General features: G+C 48.2%; 1 protein-coding gene across 5 annotated transcripts in view; it reads right to left on the bottom strand.

Moving 5' to 3' along the window:
* Nucleotides 1-18,266, bottom strand: part of GALNT13 (polypeptide N-acetylgalactosaminyltransferase 13) — a 455,667-nt gene that overhangs the window by 346,027 nt on the left and 91,374 nt on the right. The window lies entirely within an intron of this gene.

Below are 18,266 nucleotides of genomic sequence, written 5' to 3'. Positions count from 1 at the left end.
TTACAGTACATTGTACATTGTAACGTCTCTCTACAAGTTATATTTGGGCCGTTAGAGGATTCTGCTACCTTTCTTCAGTGTTTGAACGGTAGGGAAAGTTCGGTGGACTCTTTCAGTCCTTGTGTCCTTGGATAGAAAGCATGACAGCTTTACGTATCTCTTAGCCCTATATACACTTTTATTATTTTTATTTATTATTATAGCGCCATCAATTCCATGGCGCTTTACATGTGAAAGGGGTATACATAATAGGGACAAGTACAATAATCATAAACAATACAAGACAGGTACAGGAGGAGAGAGGTCCCTGCCCGCGAGGGATCACAGTCTACAGGGAATAGGTGAGGATACCAGAGGTTAGGGTAGAGCTGGTTGTGCGGCGCCATATCTGACTGAGGGTTACGGCAGGTTGTAGGCTTGTCGGAAGAGGTGGGTCTTCAGGTTCCTTTTGAAGCTTGTCAAGGTAGGCGAGAGTCTGATATGTTGTGGCAGAGCATTCCAGAAAGGGGGGAGGCACGGAAGAAATCTTGGATGCGATGGTGAGAAGAGGAGATGAGAGGGGGAGGAGGAGATCTTGTGAGGATCGAAGGTTACGTGCAGGTAAGTACCGCGAAACAACCTTGTGTCTTTGGATAGAAAGGACAACGGCTTTATGTATCTCTTTTCCCTATATACACTATCGTCATCCTTGTTTCCTTGGATTGAAACCATGACGGCTTCACGTACCTCTACTGCCCTATATACACTACCGACCTAAATCTTTTCAATAGACCGAATACTCATACGGATAGAACTGAGTTCCTGTGAAACGCCGTCATGACAAACCTTATGATGAATGGATGCCAACTCTTCAAATCCTATCACTGCTGGGTTATTTTAGGACGTAGAATGCGCCAAAACAAACAAGCATATGTTACTATGTCTATAGCTAATGTTCACACTGACACTGCTATAACTTACATCTGTTGCTGGAATAATTATGTACAACACTTTAGCTGCACAATTCCCAGATCAATCCATTTGCTGAATAAAGAATGCTGAAAAAACACTCTCTGCAACTCGCCAAAGCCTTGTAGACACCTCGTAGCTTCTCTAAATATATCCATCCACCGTGCCAACCCAAATACAGCCTGACACTGTTTTGATCATCGCGCATAAATTTAATATGTTGACTTTTAGAGACGGTTGTACGCCGCACTTTAATTGAGCTACCTTAACGCCAAAGTCCCCAGATCGAAATATGGTTTAATTTACCTCTAATTAAAGCTAATAAGCAGTTTCTCTGAATCAGATGAGGAATCTGGACAGTGCATATCAATCTGAAGAGCAATTAAAAATTCCGAGCGCCCATTGTTTTATATCTATGAATGAGTCTCCCTGCTGGTTGTATGACAGCTATGACTGTCACGCCATAATCTCACTGATACAGAAAAAAATCATATGAAAGTGACACCCTATGAGAAGAGCTGCTCAGTCTCACCATGTGTTAAAGTGCAGCCTTCAATTATCATTATTCTGATCTCTCTGTTTGGCAAACACATAAAAAGACCAGTCTGCCGACTACGGGAATCAGCTGAAATTGTATTTCTTTAAACATCAAAGAAGAGAGCAAAAAATTGCATAAAGTTCTGAAAGAGCAGAGTCCTTTCTGTCTGTTATTTTTGTTAGTCGAATGTGTTATTTTATTTTTTTTGCCCTGTTGGGTTTTTTTTTTTACTAAAATTAACCTAAATTTAATTTTTTATGAACTGTATGTAATTAATGGGTATCTCTCAGCAGGTTTTTGCTATGTAATCTGATAGCATCATTATGACTATTAGATGTGACAATTCCGCTGCAATACCGGCTCTTCTCGATTGCCCTCTTGCGGTGGCAATCAGGGTAATAAGGGGTTAATAGCAGAGCACAGCTGCTACTAAACCCTAGGTTAGTAATAGCACAGGCGTCAATGAGATACTTGCATCACACTAACCTGTAAATGAAAGTAAATAAACACAGACACAGAGAATAATCCTTTATTTGGAATAAAGTACAAAACGCACACCCTGCTTCACCTCTTTATTAACCCCCAACACCCTGCAGCAACGGCATAATCCACACGAGGTCCCACGCCGCTTCAGCTCTGCTATATACAGCCAGCAGCCATAGAGCACGACCGCAGGCTGTACAGACAAAGACTGAGCAGCGATGACTTTATGGGTTGAACTAGATGGACTTAGAGTCTCCCTTCAACCTTAAAAACTAGGATACTAGGATACTTCACGGCAGGCAGATACCATCACAGCCTGCAACTAATCACAGACGAGAGGACGGCCAGTGGGCGGGGAAACATGGAAAGTTGTGTGTATACAATGCACAGTACAGAAAGTGAATGGGTGACCCGGAAGGGGGGTGTACCGCCATGACACATGACACCGAGTCTCGGTAAGTATGAAACGCTGTTTTATTTCTGTTTTTCTTTGTTTTTCAATTATTTTCCCCAGTGCCGGATCGTGTCCCCGGAATTCTGGATCCTGCACCCGGAAATCTTTGAATCCGCGCGAATCTGGACTTTTTCAGTTCGTATCCGCTCAGCCCTACTATTGACTAGTCGTACAGACGGGTCCCCGGCGACTTTTACCCACCTGCTGACATAGGCTGACAATTCAATGCCTGTACGTGCTGTTAGTCACTGTCAGCGGGTGGGGAGAAGCCATTGAGGACCTGCCTGTATGACTAGTCAATACTATGGCTCTGTTTCAAGCACCTATTAAAAGAATGTTTTTCTCTGAAACATCGCAGTGTTTCAGAGTTAAACATACATGGCTGTGATCGTACAACCAGTGGCTGATACTTGTTGCCCACGGTTTGGGCAGCGTGTACCATCTGAGAGGCTCCCTTTAATATGGAGAGCTGGCAGGAGAACTTTAGTGGGATCAACTAAACTTTCTACAACTATGTTCTTGAGTCCAAGTTATTATTATTATTATTTATTATTATAGCGCCATTTATTCCATGGCGCTTTACAAGTGAAAGAGGGTATACGTACAACAATCATTAACAGTACAAGACAGACTGGTATAGGAGGAGAGAGGACCCTGCCCGCGAGGGCTCACAGTCTACAGGGAATGGGTGATGGTACAATAGGTGAGGACAGAGCTGGTTGGGCAGTGGTCTACTGGACTGAGGGCTATTGTAGGTTGTAGGCTTGTTGGAAGAGGTGGGTCTTGAGGTTCCTCTTGAAGCTTTCCACGGTAGTGGAGAGTCTGATGTGCTGAGGTAGAGCGTTCCAGAGTATGGGGGATGCGCGGGAGAAATCTTGTACACGATTGTGGGAAGAGGAGATAAGAGAGGAGCAGAGAAGGAGATCTTGTGAGGATCTAAGGTTGCGTGCAGGTAGGTATCGGGAGACTAGGTCACAGATGTAGGGAGGAGACAGGTTGTGCATGGCTTTGTATGTCATGGTTAATGTTTTGAACTGGAGTCGTTGGGCGATGGGAAGCCAGTGAAGGGATTGGCAGAGTGGCAAGGCTGGGGAGTAGCGAGGGGAGAGGTGGATTAAGCGGGCTGCAGAGTTTAGGATAGATTGGAGGGGTGCAAGAGTGTTGGAAGGTAGGCCAGAGAGCAGGAGGTTGCAGTAGTCAAGGCGGGAGATGATGAGGGCATGCACTAATGTTTTTGCAGATTCTTGGTTAAGGAAAGCACGGATCCGGGAGATATTTTTGAGTTGTAATCGGCATGAGTTGAAGAGGGCTTGGATGTGTGGCTTGAAGGATAGAGCAGAGTCGAGGGTCACTCCAAGGCAACGAGCTTGTGAGACTGGGGTGAGTGAGCAACCATCGAGTTTGATGGAAAGGCTTGTTGGAGGAGATGAGTGAGGAGGAGGAAAGACAATAAACTCTGTTTTGTCCATGTTAAGTTTTAGGAATCGCGCAGAGAAGAAGGATGAAATAGCAGAGAGACATTGTGGTATTTTGGTTAGTAGAGAGGTAATGTCAGGTCCAGAGAGGTAGATCTGTGTGTCATCGGCATAGAGATGATACTGGAAGCCGTGGGACTCTATGAGCTGTCCCAGGCCGAAGGTGTAGATGGAGAACAGCAGGGGTCCAAGAACTGAGCCTTGAGGGACACCGACAGATAGGACAGACAGTTGCAAAGATGTTCTCATTGGCCAACTTTTTGAGCTCCAATGATGAGTCCTATCTTGGCTGTCCCATTCACACAGAAAGCATGGGGACTTTGCATATCCTCCTTGCTGCTCAAGGAGCAAAAAACTTTCAGATGACCACATATTGACCATCCTTGATCCTAGTAGTTAAGATTCTTGAGAACAAAGTCTAAATTCTCGTACTTCCCCTCAAGTTCACAGAATGCCCTCCAGGCACTGAAGCATACTCGCTGCTATTGTGCAGTAGCGACTTTCAGACTTTTTTGGATGAACCAATAAATGGTCTCCACTCGTTCATATGGTACTTAATATTACATTTTTCCATCAGCGCAGGATCATCACTGCAATACACAAGAGCACCGTCTTGAGAAAAGTATGGAAGAATTCCTTTTCTCTGCTTCTGTACTATGAAAAACCAATACCAGGAGAGAAGAGGTTCTTTTCCTTTAGTCTAGAGCCTAAAAATTCTGCAGAATATTTAGGAAGGTCCAAGTCCCTGACCAAATCATTGAATTTGAGTTGTCAAAAAAATCTGAGGCTCGTTGGGCCTAGCGTGAAAATCGTCAGAATCCTGCTCTTCATGTTCTGAATCAAGTGCATCTTTAAGTATCTCCAGAGATGAAGGGACAGATATTCCTTTACCGTGAGGTACTGTGCAAATTGCTGACAGGAGGACCAGGTATATAATTTCCTTCTTATTTTCAAGGTTAAAATCTTCCATGTTGCATATATAAAAGTAGCAATCATCACTATGATTTTGTAGTTCCTTCCTGCAAGGAGAAAAGTTTTGGCCTCAGACCCTGTCTTAGTTTCTCATACCACCCGATCAGATCTCATACTTTGCACTGATGAGGGGCAATCACCCCAAAACACCATGTCTTCAAATTGAGGCTCTGATCTGGCATAAATCCTAAGTCATAGGACAAGGCTCATGAAAGGGTTGATTTTGAGTTTTAGGATTGCTACATCTACTGCCTGTGTGACGCCCTGGCCTATCAGGTCGTCACAGGATATTGTGCAATCTGCCCTTCTGCATCATATCCATCTTCTCCTTGGTTACGGGTCCCTGGCCTATGGTGTTGCTAAGAACAAGCTAATTAAAACCCTAGAAACACTCTGCACCACACCCACCAGACACACCAATGGGTAGCTTGAAGGGAATAGGGCCGCCCACTTGGGGGGTTGGTAAGGGAGGGTCAGGAGTGTCAGGAGCAGTTCAGTTGAGTGGTGACTCTCAAGGAGAGAAGTCACAAGTCAGTCGGAGGAGGTCAGGAGCTGGGCTCCTTGTTGTACTAGGTGGCAGACGTTGGTCTGGGCCTGGTAGAAGCTGGAATCCCGGTTGCAGGGGATCGTGTCAAGGGGCATGGAACTGCCGAGGAGGGAAGCGGGTGGCCTTGAGCCATCTCCAGGCAGGGGTCAGGGCACGGCGGGGTACATTGACCCTAGGCCGGGAAGTAGCTTCAAGCGTCCTGGTAATTTATCCGACGAAGGGCGAAGTCTTCAAGTTTCGTTCTCCACCCGCTCCAAAATCGGGGTACTAGTGCAACGAGGGGGATAGGACTTTCCCAATACACAGTCCAGCAAATCCCAAGCGTGAACCCTGAGAGCAAGCTCACTCCATTAGCCATATGGGTGAGCGGGACCCGACTAGTTCTATACTATAGGGGCCAAACAGTAAAGACGGTGCCAAGGAAAAGGTCACAGGCTAACAAGCAACACTATCGGGCATGGGATCAAGATGTGCTCCCTCCCTGCTGCAGTGGTGCTCAGAATTTCGGTTTACAAGTTGTGTATGCAGTGACCCTTTCTTCCCCAACGCTATCCCCACTACGCCCTCACCGAGCCCCGGGGCATTTTCCCCCTATCCACGTAGGTGACGCCACCCACACACCGTGGGTGGCATCACGAACTCTAAACACAAAACCCCCTGTAAATACCTTCCTTTTATTTCGAGTGACCGCGCGACCCCTCCGGAGACTGGTCGAGCCACCACAGATCCGGATCCGAGCAGTCTTGGCTTCTGACGCTGGGGCGGTACACTTGACTTCCATGAACCTATTTCTTAACCACTGGAAGGATCAACGATCATTGGACTTCTCTAGCCTGAGATTGCTTCTGCCTTCTATTTAGGCTTGCTACCCGGTGTGAAGGCTGTAAAGGAACCGGAGAGTTAGGCTGCTTTCACACATCCGGTTTTAGCAGTGCGGCTAAATCCGGCTCTAAAACCTATGCAATTGATGCGGCGAAAAAAACGCATCCTTTGCATAAGATTTTACATGCGGCCCGTCCGGTTTTTCCTGGTTGCGGCATGCTAATGAGCGTGCGCAGTGCAAAAAAAACCGCATGCGGCGGCCGGATGCGTTTTTTGCCACATCGCGCCACATCCGGCGTCCATAGGCATGCATTGGAAAAAGCGCCGCATCGGCCGGATGCGGCGCTATCCGTTTTTTTTTTGCCGGACTAAGAAATGTGCCAGGCAACGTTCCATCCGGCCACCGCATGGGCTAAGTATGCCGCATCCGGCAAAAACACGGACCAAAATAAAGGCCATGCGGCACAATCCGGCACTAATAAAAGTCTATGCGGAAAAAACGCAATCGGTGGCAAAAAAAAACGGTTGCGTTTTTTCTACAAAGAGCCGGATTGTGCCGCACAGCAAAAACTGGATGTGTGAAAGCAGCCTTAGGCGGGCTTTGCACACTACGACATCGCAGCCCGATGCTGCGATGCCGAGTGCGATAGTGCCCGCCCCCGTCGCAGCAGCGATATGTGGTGATAGCTGGCGTAGCGAAAGTTATCGCTACGCCAGCTTCACACACACACTCACCTGCCGTGCGACGTCCCTGTGGCCGGCGACCCGCCTCCTTGTTAAGGGGGCGGGTCGTGCGGCGTCACTGCGACGTCACACGGCAGGCGGCCAATCAGAGCGGAGGGGCGGAGATGAGCAGGATGTAAACATCCTGCCCACCTCCTTCCTTCCGCATATCCTACGGAAGCCGCAGTGAGGCCGGTAGGAGACGTTCCTCGCTCCTGCGGCTTCACACACAGCGATGTGTGCTGCCGCAGGAGCGAGGAACAACATCGGACCGTCGCGTCAGCGTAATCATGGATTACTCCGACGCTGCACCGATGATACGATTACGACGCTTTTGCGCTCGTTAATCGTATCATCGAGCCTTTACACACTGCGATGTCGCATGCGATGCCGGAAGTGCGTCATTTTCAATTTGACCCCACCGACATCGCACCTGCGATGTCGCAGTGTGCAAAGTGCCCCTTAGACCTCCAGGAAGAAATCTTAAAAGAGTGCCCAGTCTGAACCTTTTTGTGCATTACCGTATATACCCATTGACTAAAAAAGACCCCAAAAATCCATTCATACGAAAGATATCATACTTGCCCTTAGCCAAAAGCTACAAAATTTGGCAAGCCGTCGACCTATTTCCCAATTCAACTAGCAACAAGTTCTCGCAGGAGTAAATGACTAGTGGCCTCTGTTCGTTGAAGGTTTGAAAGAACCAGTCTATGAACCAACACATTCGCCCACATAGAAACTGGAGCTCAAAAAAAGGTTGCAGAAGGATGAGACACCTAATGGCGAGTCACAGAGCGGATACCAAAAGATGCGGTTTGCTAAAACAGGTTGTGGCAGGAAGACAACCCATGTCCAAGTTAGGACTTATAGACATCATAAAAGTGAGTTTCCTGTGTAGCGCCCCTGAAGCCATCAGGGTGCTACAAGGTTCTGCATCCCAAAGAGGATGCAGAGCCTACGCCTAAGGGACCCAACAAAAACCTAGGTAATCCCAGTTTTCCCCAACAATCCCCCATAGAATGGTACCCAGCTAGGTTGGCACCAGTGGAGGCCGCCTAGAGGTGGAGCCAATCCAGTCCACTGGTTGACCAGGTGGGAGGGGCAGACTGTGGACAGAGACAACACAGGAAGTCAGTAGTGCGAACTGCAGAGACTTTGGAGAGTAGTCAGACGAGAGTTGACAGCAGGAGAGTGAAGGTGGAAGCAAAGTGACACCCTGACTCGAGTTAACGGTGACCTGGTCCCCAGGAGAAGTGGTTGCCTGTGGAGTACTCCCGGAACTACGCACTGACGGGGTACAGGACTCTAGAACAGGAAAGAGCTTCAAGCCAACCTGTTACCACCTGTAAAGCAAGGGGACCATCAGGGACCTTGCTGAGCCTAAAGAATCCGAAGACTCAGTAGCAAAGGGAGAACCGAGGACAGGACAAGAGATTCCAACCTCACAGGGTTCATGCTACCGTCAGGCGGACAGAAGTGGACAAACCACAGAAAAGGGACCCCCGGTTGTTCTATACCACGGGGACCCACTTACCAGAGACAGGTGCAGGGGAAGAAGGTACCAGAGAAACCAGACTGGCACTGGGACAAAGGGGACCTGGAGGCAAAACCAGCCAGCCTTGGGCAACCAGTTAACATCTTCAGCAGTGAGTAAACCAGTTGCACTGAACACCTGTGTGGACTACCTTCTTCCGATGCCCACTGCACCATACACCCACTGGGGCACAACCCTACTTGTGGAGGGTTTACCAAACTAGCTGCCAATACCATCAGCCCCAGTAGAGACATTCTGCAGCGGTGGCTCCCTACACTTAGCCGCAACACCGCAAGTTCCGTCACATGTGAACATTATCATGTTCTCCCCTATAAATATCCCTATTACAAAAAGGGCCCAGGGCACGGAACCGGGTAATGGCCACCACCGTGACATTCCCAAGAGAGAAACTGCCCGGAATCGAGTACCCCATATCCCTGGGTGCTACACCTCCATGGGAAACCCTCTTAAAGGGAATCAGTCATGAGGTTCTTACTACCTAATCTCAGTGCAGCATGATGTAGAGGCAGAAACCACGATTCCAGTGATGTGACACTTACTGGGCTGCTTGCTATAGTTTTGAAGAAAAAAAATCACTGTTTTATTAGCTAGACAACTAATAAACCCATAGCCATGTAGTCTTCCATTTCATGAACTCTATATAACCCCACTGTCACCACTGATTGGCTGTAGTCCTTGTTTAACCTGCATCTAATTGCGGACCCATTTTACTCGACATGAAATACAGATTTGTTTTTTGCATGGTGAGTACCCCTCTGTTTTCTTCTACTCTGGATCAACTTTCTGCCTATGCATAATGCATATAGAAGGTGGTTAATCATTGGTATGGGCGGAGTTAAACAGAGCTCAGCATTCTGAGATCTGCTAGCTTTGCTGTAGAAAAAGCAGTGGTTTTATCAAACTGCAGAAAGCAACCCAGTAAGTGACACATCACTAGAATCAGTGTCTCTGCCCCTACATCATATTGCTCTCAGATGTAGCAACAAAAACCCTGGTGACAGATTCCCTTTAAGAATCAGAATGTAGAGCTATTTTGCTAGATTTAGTACTTGTATGATGCTTCCTAAATGAGTCGGAACACAGAATGTGAACATAGGCCAGGGTAATTGGGTGTGCAATTGTGGTAGCTCAAGAGGCACACGTGGGTGAAACTGAATGCACTTTTTTATATACTGGTATTATCTGGTGCTTGCTATCAATGGTATCCATGTCATGCTCCAGTAGACATGTAATACTGCTCTGTGGGCCTGAGCAGCAATTCATTTCCATACCCTTAATGAAGCCTTTGCGTTGTCTGTCACCCACAGTTTCAAGGACTGGGGCAATTCAGTGTATTATTAGCTACAATGCGGTTTGGGCTTTCTCTCTGTACTGCACAGTAATGACCTAATTTAGTGTAATTTTATAATGAAGTAGTACTCACCAGTTTTCCATCTTGGCAGAAACATAAAAACTAACATTTACTTTAAAAATGTAAGTTGTCTGCACTGTGACTTTTTATCCAATTAGGGTTTTATATTATGACTACATTTTAAATGTTACTTATTATAATTAATGATCAAATTTTATACTGCATTCATATGCATCAGTATTGCATTGAATATTAATTAGAAGCAGTCATTATATTCTGCGTATATCACAATTCTCATGAATGATGATAGGAACTGAGAAGGGCAAATAGTAAGGGGTATATATTAAAGTAAATATCCGCTTTAGATATTGCCTTCTCAATAAAAAAAAGCCCCCTACAATAAATGTGTTAATTTCTCTGATCAACTGAGTTAATGTAGTCTGTATGAAGTGCTGAAATCTAATGGAGCTCTGCTACGCTCCACCATTTAGGCATTGACTGGACCTGGAGTGTTGGAAAGCAAGATGGAAGAACAAGCAGGAGGGAATGCAGGAGAGCAAGGCAACAAGCAGAAGGGAACCTGTTGTATTGAGATTCGGGAGAGCAGGGAAACAAGCAGAAGGGAACCTGGAGTAAGGTGATCCAGGAGAGGAGGAGAACAAGAGAAGGGAACCTGGAGTATGGTGATCCAGGAGAGCAGGTGAACAAGCAGAAGGGAACCTGGAGTATGGTGATCCAGGAGAGCAGGGAAACAAGCAGAAGGGAACCTGGAGTACAGTGATCCAGGAGAGCAGGGGAACAAGCAGAAGGGAACCTGGAGTATGGTGATCCAGGAGAGGAGGAGAACAAGAGAAGGGAACCTGGAGTATGGTGATCCAGGAGAGCAGGTGAACAAGCAGAAGGGAACCTGGAGTATGGTGATCCAGGAGAGCAGGGAAACAAGCAGAAGGGAACCTGGAGTACAGTGATCCAGGAGAGCAGGGGAACAAGCAGAAGGGAACCTGGAGTATGGTGATCCAGGACAGCAGATGAACAAGAGAAGGGAACCTGGAGTACAGTGATCCAGGAGAGCAGGGGAACAAGCAGAAGGGAACCTGGAGTATGGTGATCCAGGACAGCAGATGAACAAGAGAAGGGAACCTGGAGTATGGTGATCCAGGAGAGCAGGGGAATAAGCAGAAGGGAACCTGGAGTATGGTGATCCAGGAGAGCAGGGGAATAAAGAATAAGCACAAGGGAACCTGGAGTATGGTGAGCCAGGAGAGCACAGGAACAAGAGAAGGGAACCTGGAGTACAGTGATCCAGGAGAGCAGGGGAACAAGAGAAGGGAACTTGGAGTACAGTCATCCAGGAGAGCAGGGGAACAAGAGAAGGGAACCTGCAGTATGGTGATCCAGGAGAGCAGAGGAACAAGAGAAGGGAACCTGGAGTATGGTGATCCAGGAGAGCAGGGGACCAAGAGAAGGTAACCTGGAGTATGGTGATCCAGGAGAGCAGGGGAACAAGAGAAGGAAACCTGGAGAACAGTCATCCAGGAGAGTTGGGGAACAAGCAGGAGGGAACCTGGAATATGATGATGCAGGAGAGCAGGGGAACAAGCAGAAGGGAACCTGGAGTACAGTGATCCAGTAGAGCAGGGGAACAAGAGAAGGGAACCTGGAGAACAGTGATCCAGGAGAGCACAGGAACAAGAGAAGGGAAGCCTGAGTACAGTAATCCAGGAGAGCAGGGGAACAAGCAGGAGAGAACCTTGAATACAGTGATCCAGGAGAGCAGGGGAACAAGTGTCGCGGGCGGAAGGGACGTGCTCGCCACGCTCTGGTCCGGGGCTTCTGCTGCTGTTCGGTGGCTCGAACGGTGGACCGGACCCGGGGACTCGAGCAGCGCTCCTCGTCCATGAGTGAAAAGGGGGTGGTTTGTTTAGGGAGATAGTTCGTGACGCCACCCACGGGTCATGGTGATAAAGGGCACCACCGCTGCTGGTGACAGGGATCCCGGGAGCGATGGTAGGGAGCAGCTAGGATGTTGTCCCCTCCGTGGGTAGGGGTTGGTGATCCCGGGGCCCGGTGGTGATACGGGGAGGCTGCATGGCTGGGGCTGCAGGGTTGCAGGGACAGCACAGCGCGGTGCCGGATGGCACTGGTGTACTCACTCAGACAGTCAATGACAGAGTCTCTGGTAAACCAAACGGCTGGATGGACGGGTCCCGCAGCCGGCTGCAGTGTTGTGCTCTCCCCGGACGGCTGATGGTGGCTGTCTTTCCCTGCACCTGTTAGAATGTTCTGACTCCTGTGGTTGCCCACCGGAAGTCCGCTCCCCGGCGTATAGGTGCCGTAGGAGCCCATTTTGCCCGCAGGCGCTGGCCCTTGGATCTCTAGCCTATGGCGGAGGCTGTATATCCTCTCGGTGTGGACTGTTGCCTTCTGTCAGGTCTTGGTTGTTGGGAAACCCCTGGGGTTCCTGTCACACTCGGATTTGACTATTGTCGGAGGCTCCAAGCCTGGTCGGGGTCCGATGGCCCTGCCTGTGTGCTTAGCTTCACTCCGCTCCCCGGTTCGGTACCGGCAGGCCAACGCCCGACCCCGGTCCTACGGCTCTGCAGAGATTCACTAACTCCTGCAGACGGCCACCACCGTCTGCCAACCTTGCTGCTTGTGTCTGGGCCCCTACCCAGACACCGACAGTTTCATGTCTACATGAATCTCCCTGTTTCCCACCTCCAAACCTGTTAACTCCTCGGTGGGTGGGGCCAACCGCCTGGCTCCGCCCCACCTGGTGTGGACATCCGCCCCACCTGGTGTGGAGGGAGACAACAAGGGTTTTTGTTTGACTGGTGTAACTGTCTAGGGTGGGGGGGTGTATGGTGTTATGTCTGTGACTACCTGGCTAGTCCAGGGCATCACACAAGCAGAAGGGAACCTGAAGTATGGCGATCCAGCATAGCAGGGGAACAAGAGAAGGGAACCTGGAGTACAGTCTTCTAGGAGAGCAGAGGAACAAGCAGAAGGGAACCTGGAGTATGGTGATCCAGAAAAGCAGGGAAACAAGCAGGAAGGAACATGGTTTATGGTAATCCAGGAGAGCAGAGGAACAAGACAAGGGAACCTGGAGTACAATGATCCAGGAGAGCAGGGAACAAGCAGGAGAGAATCTGGAGTACAGAAACACAGGAGAGCAAGGGGACAAACAGGAGGGAACCTGGAGTACAGTGATCCAGAAGAGTAGAGGAACAAGAAGGAAGGAGCCTGGAGTACAGTGATCTAGAAGAGCAGGGGAACAAGCAGGAGGGAACCTGGAGTATGGTAATCCAGCAGAGCAGAGGAACAAGACAAGGGAACCTGGAGTACGGTGATCCAGGAGAGCAGTGAACAAGCAGGAGGGAACATGGAGGACAGTGATCCAGGAGAGCAGGGAACAAGCAGAAGAGAACCTGATGTACGGTGATCCAGGAGAGTGGGGGCAAGCAAGAAAGAACCTGGTGTGTGGTGGTGCAGGAGAGCAGGGAATAAGTTTAAGGGCTTAAGAGCCTGCGTGCTCGAAACACGTAGCCTGTGTCTATTGATTGTTGTGATTTTTTTCTATTTCGAACTAATAATAATAAACGTGATGCTTTAATCTCAACCTTGGATTTCTACTACAAAAAGTGCTGAAAATGTTCTTCCTTTTGGACACACAAATAGCCTGACTCACTCTACACAGATATCCTTGATAAAAACCTTGATGAGGTCGAAACATTGGATATTTCTGTGGTGCCAAATCATTATAATTTTTCACTGTTTGTTTTATTCATTTATGAAACCAATTTGTCTCATTTGGTGCTGAGGTTTCAGTGATCCAGGTGAACAGGAGAGAACCTGGTGTACGGTGAGCCAGAAGAGTAGGGAAACAAGCAGGAGGGAACCAGTGATCCAGGAGAACAGGGGAACAAATAGAAGGGAACATGGTGTACGGTGAGCCAGAAGAGCAGGGGAACAAGCAGGAGGGAACCAGTGATCCAGGTGAGCAGGGGAACAAGCAGGAGGGAACCAGTGATCCAGGAGAACAGGGGAACAAATAGAAGGGAACATGGTGTACGGTGAGCCAGAAGAGCAGGGTAACAAGCAGGAGGGAACCAGTGATCCAGGTGAGCAGGGGAACAAGCAGGAGGGAACCAGTGATCCAGGAGAACAGGGGAACAAATAGAAGGGAACATGGTGTACGGTGAGCCAGAAGAGCAGGGGAACAAGCAGGAGGGAACCAGTGATCCAGGTTGAGCAGGGGAACAAGCAGGAGGGAACCAGTGCTCCAGGAGAACAGGGGAACAAATAGAAAGGAACCTGGAGTATGGTGATCCAGGAGAGCAGGGGAGAACTTGGTGTACAGTGAGCCAGAAGAGCAGGGGAACAAGCAGGAGGGAACCAGTGATCCAGGTGAGCAGGGGAACAAGAGAAGGGAACCTGGAGTACAGTGATCCAGAAGAGCAGGGGAACAAGCAGGAGGGAACCAGTGATCCAGGAGAACAGGGGAACAAATAGAAAGGAACCTGGAGTATGGTGATCCAGGAAAGCAGGGGAGAACTTGGTGTACAGTGAGCCAGAAGAGCAGGGGAATAAGCAGGAGGGAACCAGTGATCCAGGTGAGCAGGGGAACAAGAGAAGGGAACCTGGAGTACAGTGATCCAGAAGAGCAGGGGAACAAGCAGGAGGGAACCAGTGATCCAGGAGAACAGGGGAACAAATAGAAAGGAACCTGGAGTATGGTGATCCAGGAGAGCAGGGGAGAACCTGGTGTACGGTGAGCCAGAAGAGCAGGGGAACAAGCAGGAGGGAACCAGTGATCCAGGTGAGCAGGGGAACAAGCAGGAGGGAACCTGGAGTACGGTGATCCAGGAGAGCAGGGAACAAGCAGAAGAGAACCTGATGTACGGTGATCCAGGAGAGTGGGGGCAAGCAAGAAAGAACCTGGTGTATGGTGGTGCAGGAGAGCAGGGAATAAGTTTAAGGGCTTAAAAGCCTGCGTGCTCGAAACACTTAGCCTGTGTCTATTGATTGTTGTAATTTTTTTCTATTTCAAACTAATAATAATAAACGTGATGCTTTAATCTCAACCTTGGATTTCTACTACAAAAAGTACTGAAAATGTTCTTCCTTTTGGACACACAAATAGCCTGACTCACTCTACACAGATATCCTTGATAAAAACCTTGATGAGGTCGAAACATTTGATATTTCTGTGGTGCCAAATCGTTATAATTTTTCACTGTTTGTTTTATTCATTTATGAAACCAATTTGTCTCATTTGGTGCTGAGGTTCCAGTGATCCAGGTGAACAGGGGAGAACCTGGTGTACGGTGAGCCAGAAGAGTAGGGAAACAAGCAGGAGGGAACCAGTGATCCAGGAGAACAGGGGAACAAATAGAAGGGAACATGGTGTACGGTGAGCCAGAAGAGCAGGGTAACAAGCAGGAGGGAACCAGTGATCCAGGTGAGCAGGGGAACAAGCAGGAGGGAACCAGTGATCCAGGAGAACAGGGGAACAAATAGAAGGGAACATGGTGTACGGTGAGCCAGAAGAGCAGGGGAACAAGCAGGAGGGAACCAGTGATCCAGGTTGAGCAGGGGAACAAGCAGGAGGGAACCAGTGCTCCAGGAGAACAGGGGAACAAATAGAAAGGAACCTGGAGTATGGTGATCCAGGAGAGCAGGGGAGAACTTGGTGTACAGTGAGCCAGAAGAGCAGGGGAACAAGCAGGAGGGAACCAGTGATCCAGGTGAGCAGGGGAACAAGAGAAGGGAACCTGGAGTACAGTGATCCAGAAGAGCAGGGGAACAAGCAGGAGGGAACCAGTGATCCAGGAGAACAGGGGAACAAATAGAAAGGAACCTGGAGTATGGTGATCCAGGAGAGCAGGGGAGAACCTGGTGTACGGTGAGCCAGAAGAGCAGGGGAACAAGCAGGAGGGAACCAGTGATCCAGGTGAGCAGGGGAACAAGCAGGAGGGAACCTGGAGTACGGTGATCCAGGAGAGCAGGGAACAAGCAGAAGAGAACCTGATGTACGGTGATCCAGGAGAGTGGGGGCAAGCAAGAAAGAACCTGGTGTATGGTGGTGCAGGAGAGCAGGGAATAAGTTTAAGGGCTTAAAAGCCTGCGTGCTCGAAACACTTAGCCTGTGTCTATTGATTGTTGTAATTTTTTTCTATTTCAAACTAATAATAATAAACGTGATGCTTTAATCTCAACCTTGGATTTCTACTACAAAAAGTACTGAAAATGTTCTTCCTTTTGGACACACAAATAGCCTGACTCACTCTACACAGATATCCTTGATAAAAACCTTGATGAGGTCGAAACATTTGATATTTCTGTGGTGCCAAATCGTTATAATTTTTCACTGTTTGTTTTATTCATTTATGAAACCAATTTGTCTCATTTGGTGCTGAGGTTCCAGTGATCCAGGTGAACAGGGGAGAACCTGGTGTACGGTGAGCCAGAAGAGTAGGGAAACAAGCAGGAGGGAACCAGTGATCCAGGAGAACAGAGGAACAAATAGAAGGGAACATGGTGTACGGTGAGCCAGAAGAGCAGGGGAACAAGCAGGAGCGAACCAGTGATCCAGGTGAGCAGGGGAACAAGCAGGAGGGAACCAGTGATCCAGGTGAGCAGGGGAACAAGCAGGAGGGAACCAGTGATCCAGGTGAGCAGGGGAACAAGAGAAGGGAACCTGGAGTACAGTGATCCAGAAGAGCAGGGGAACAAGCAGGAGGGAACCAGTGATCCAGGTGAGCAGGGGAACAAGCAGGAGGGAACCAGTGATCCAGGTGAGCAGGGGAACAAGAGAAGGGAACCTGGAGTACAGTGATCCAGAAGAGCAGGGGAACAAGCAGGAGGGAACCAGTGATCCAGGAAAACAGGGGAACAAATAGAAGGGAACATGGTGTACGGTAAGCCAGAAGAGCAGGGGAACAAGCAGGAGGGAACCAGTGATCCAGGTGAGCAGGGGAACAAGCAGGAGGGAACCAGTGATCCAGGTGAGCAGGGGAACAAATAGAAAGGAACCTGGAGTATGGTGATCCAGGAGAGCAGGGGAGAACCTGGTGTACGGTGAGCCAGAAGAACAGGGGCACAAGCAGGAGGGAACCAGTGATCCAGGAGAGCAGGGGAACAAGCAGGAGCGATCCTGCTGTACCATGATCCAAAATACAACGGGAAGAATTACCAGGGAAGATGCAGTATTGAGATCCAGGAGAGCTGGGGAAGCAGTAAAAGCGGACCAAGATTATGGTGATTAAGAAAAGCAGGGGAAGAATGGTGGGGTATCTAGCTAATCCAGAAGAATAGGGGAATAAGCAGCATGGGACCTGGATTATTGAGATCCAGTAGAGCTGGAGAAGACGCAATAGAGAACCTTTTGTCTCATACATGGGGCCTTTGTTAAATTAAATAAACAGGAACATTTGCTAAGCAATTGCCTAAAGTCCATTAAACTTGAAGACAGGAATTGTCTGTAATACAGTTACCGCCGTGTACAGTCCGGAAAGTGACAGGTGTTTTTACAGCAGAAACTGTACAAAGAAATCTATTAGGAAAAGAACTTTCTAAGTCCGTATCATCTTAAATGTCACACTGGGTATAAGGCATCTAGATAACATATAATGTAGCTTTCCTGTGGTGCTAGCAGCGATATACAAAGATGAACTGAGAGCTTTATACGGCATAATGGATGGGATTTCAGTATATCTAAAAAGGACTGTGAGGTTTTGTTCATTGTGCCATCAATTTTGTTAAATATGTTTTCCATTATCACTGGGCCTGTTTTTTTTTTTTACAATTCTGACAGGAGACATATTATATAGTAGAAGAAAAGACTATTGTGCGCACAATGAACGGTAAAGAATAACCACATTCAAAATGGAAATGAGAGCAAGGGGAAAACGCCTTTTGTAATACGTGCAAAAACAGAAAGCAAATACCCAGCTATTGAATATAATGCATCCCCTCTCAATCCCAAAAATACAAAAATGACGCAGGAGGCCTACCGCACAGTCAATAGAGCTTTCAAGTCAATTTGTTCTGCTTATTTTCTCAAGCGGTTCACTTTATAGGCTATGCCATAATGTGTCTTCAAGAGGCAATTTGTGGCCAAAAAAAAATTAAACTAACTCCATAGAAATTTTACAACAAAGTAGAGTTTATGACGCTGACCACACTTTTTTTAGGGCTTAGGATGTTGGCAGTTAGAGCAGGAGTGGGCACAGTTAGAACAGGAGTGGTCAGAGATAGAGCAGGGGCGGGCACAGCTTGAGAGCTTGAGCAGGGGTGATCACACTTAAAGTAGGGGTGGTCACAGCTAGAGCAAAGGTAGACATAGTTGGAGCAGGGGTAGACACAGCTAAAACAAGGGTGACCATGCTAGAGC

The sequence above is a fragment of the Anomaloglossus baeobatrachus genome, chromosome 7, assembly GCF_048569485.1.
Source record: "Anomaloglossus baeobatrachus isolate aAnoBae1 chromosome 7, aAnoBae1.hap1, whole genome shotgun sequence".
Taxonomy (NCBI): Eukaryota; Metazoa; Chordata; class Amphibia; order Anura; family Aromobatidae; genus Anomaloglossus; species Anomaloglossus baeobatrachus.
The sequence above is the reverse complement of the archived record's forward strand: the minus strand, read 5'-3'. Positions and strand labels throughout refer to the sequence as shown.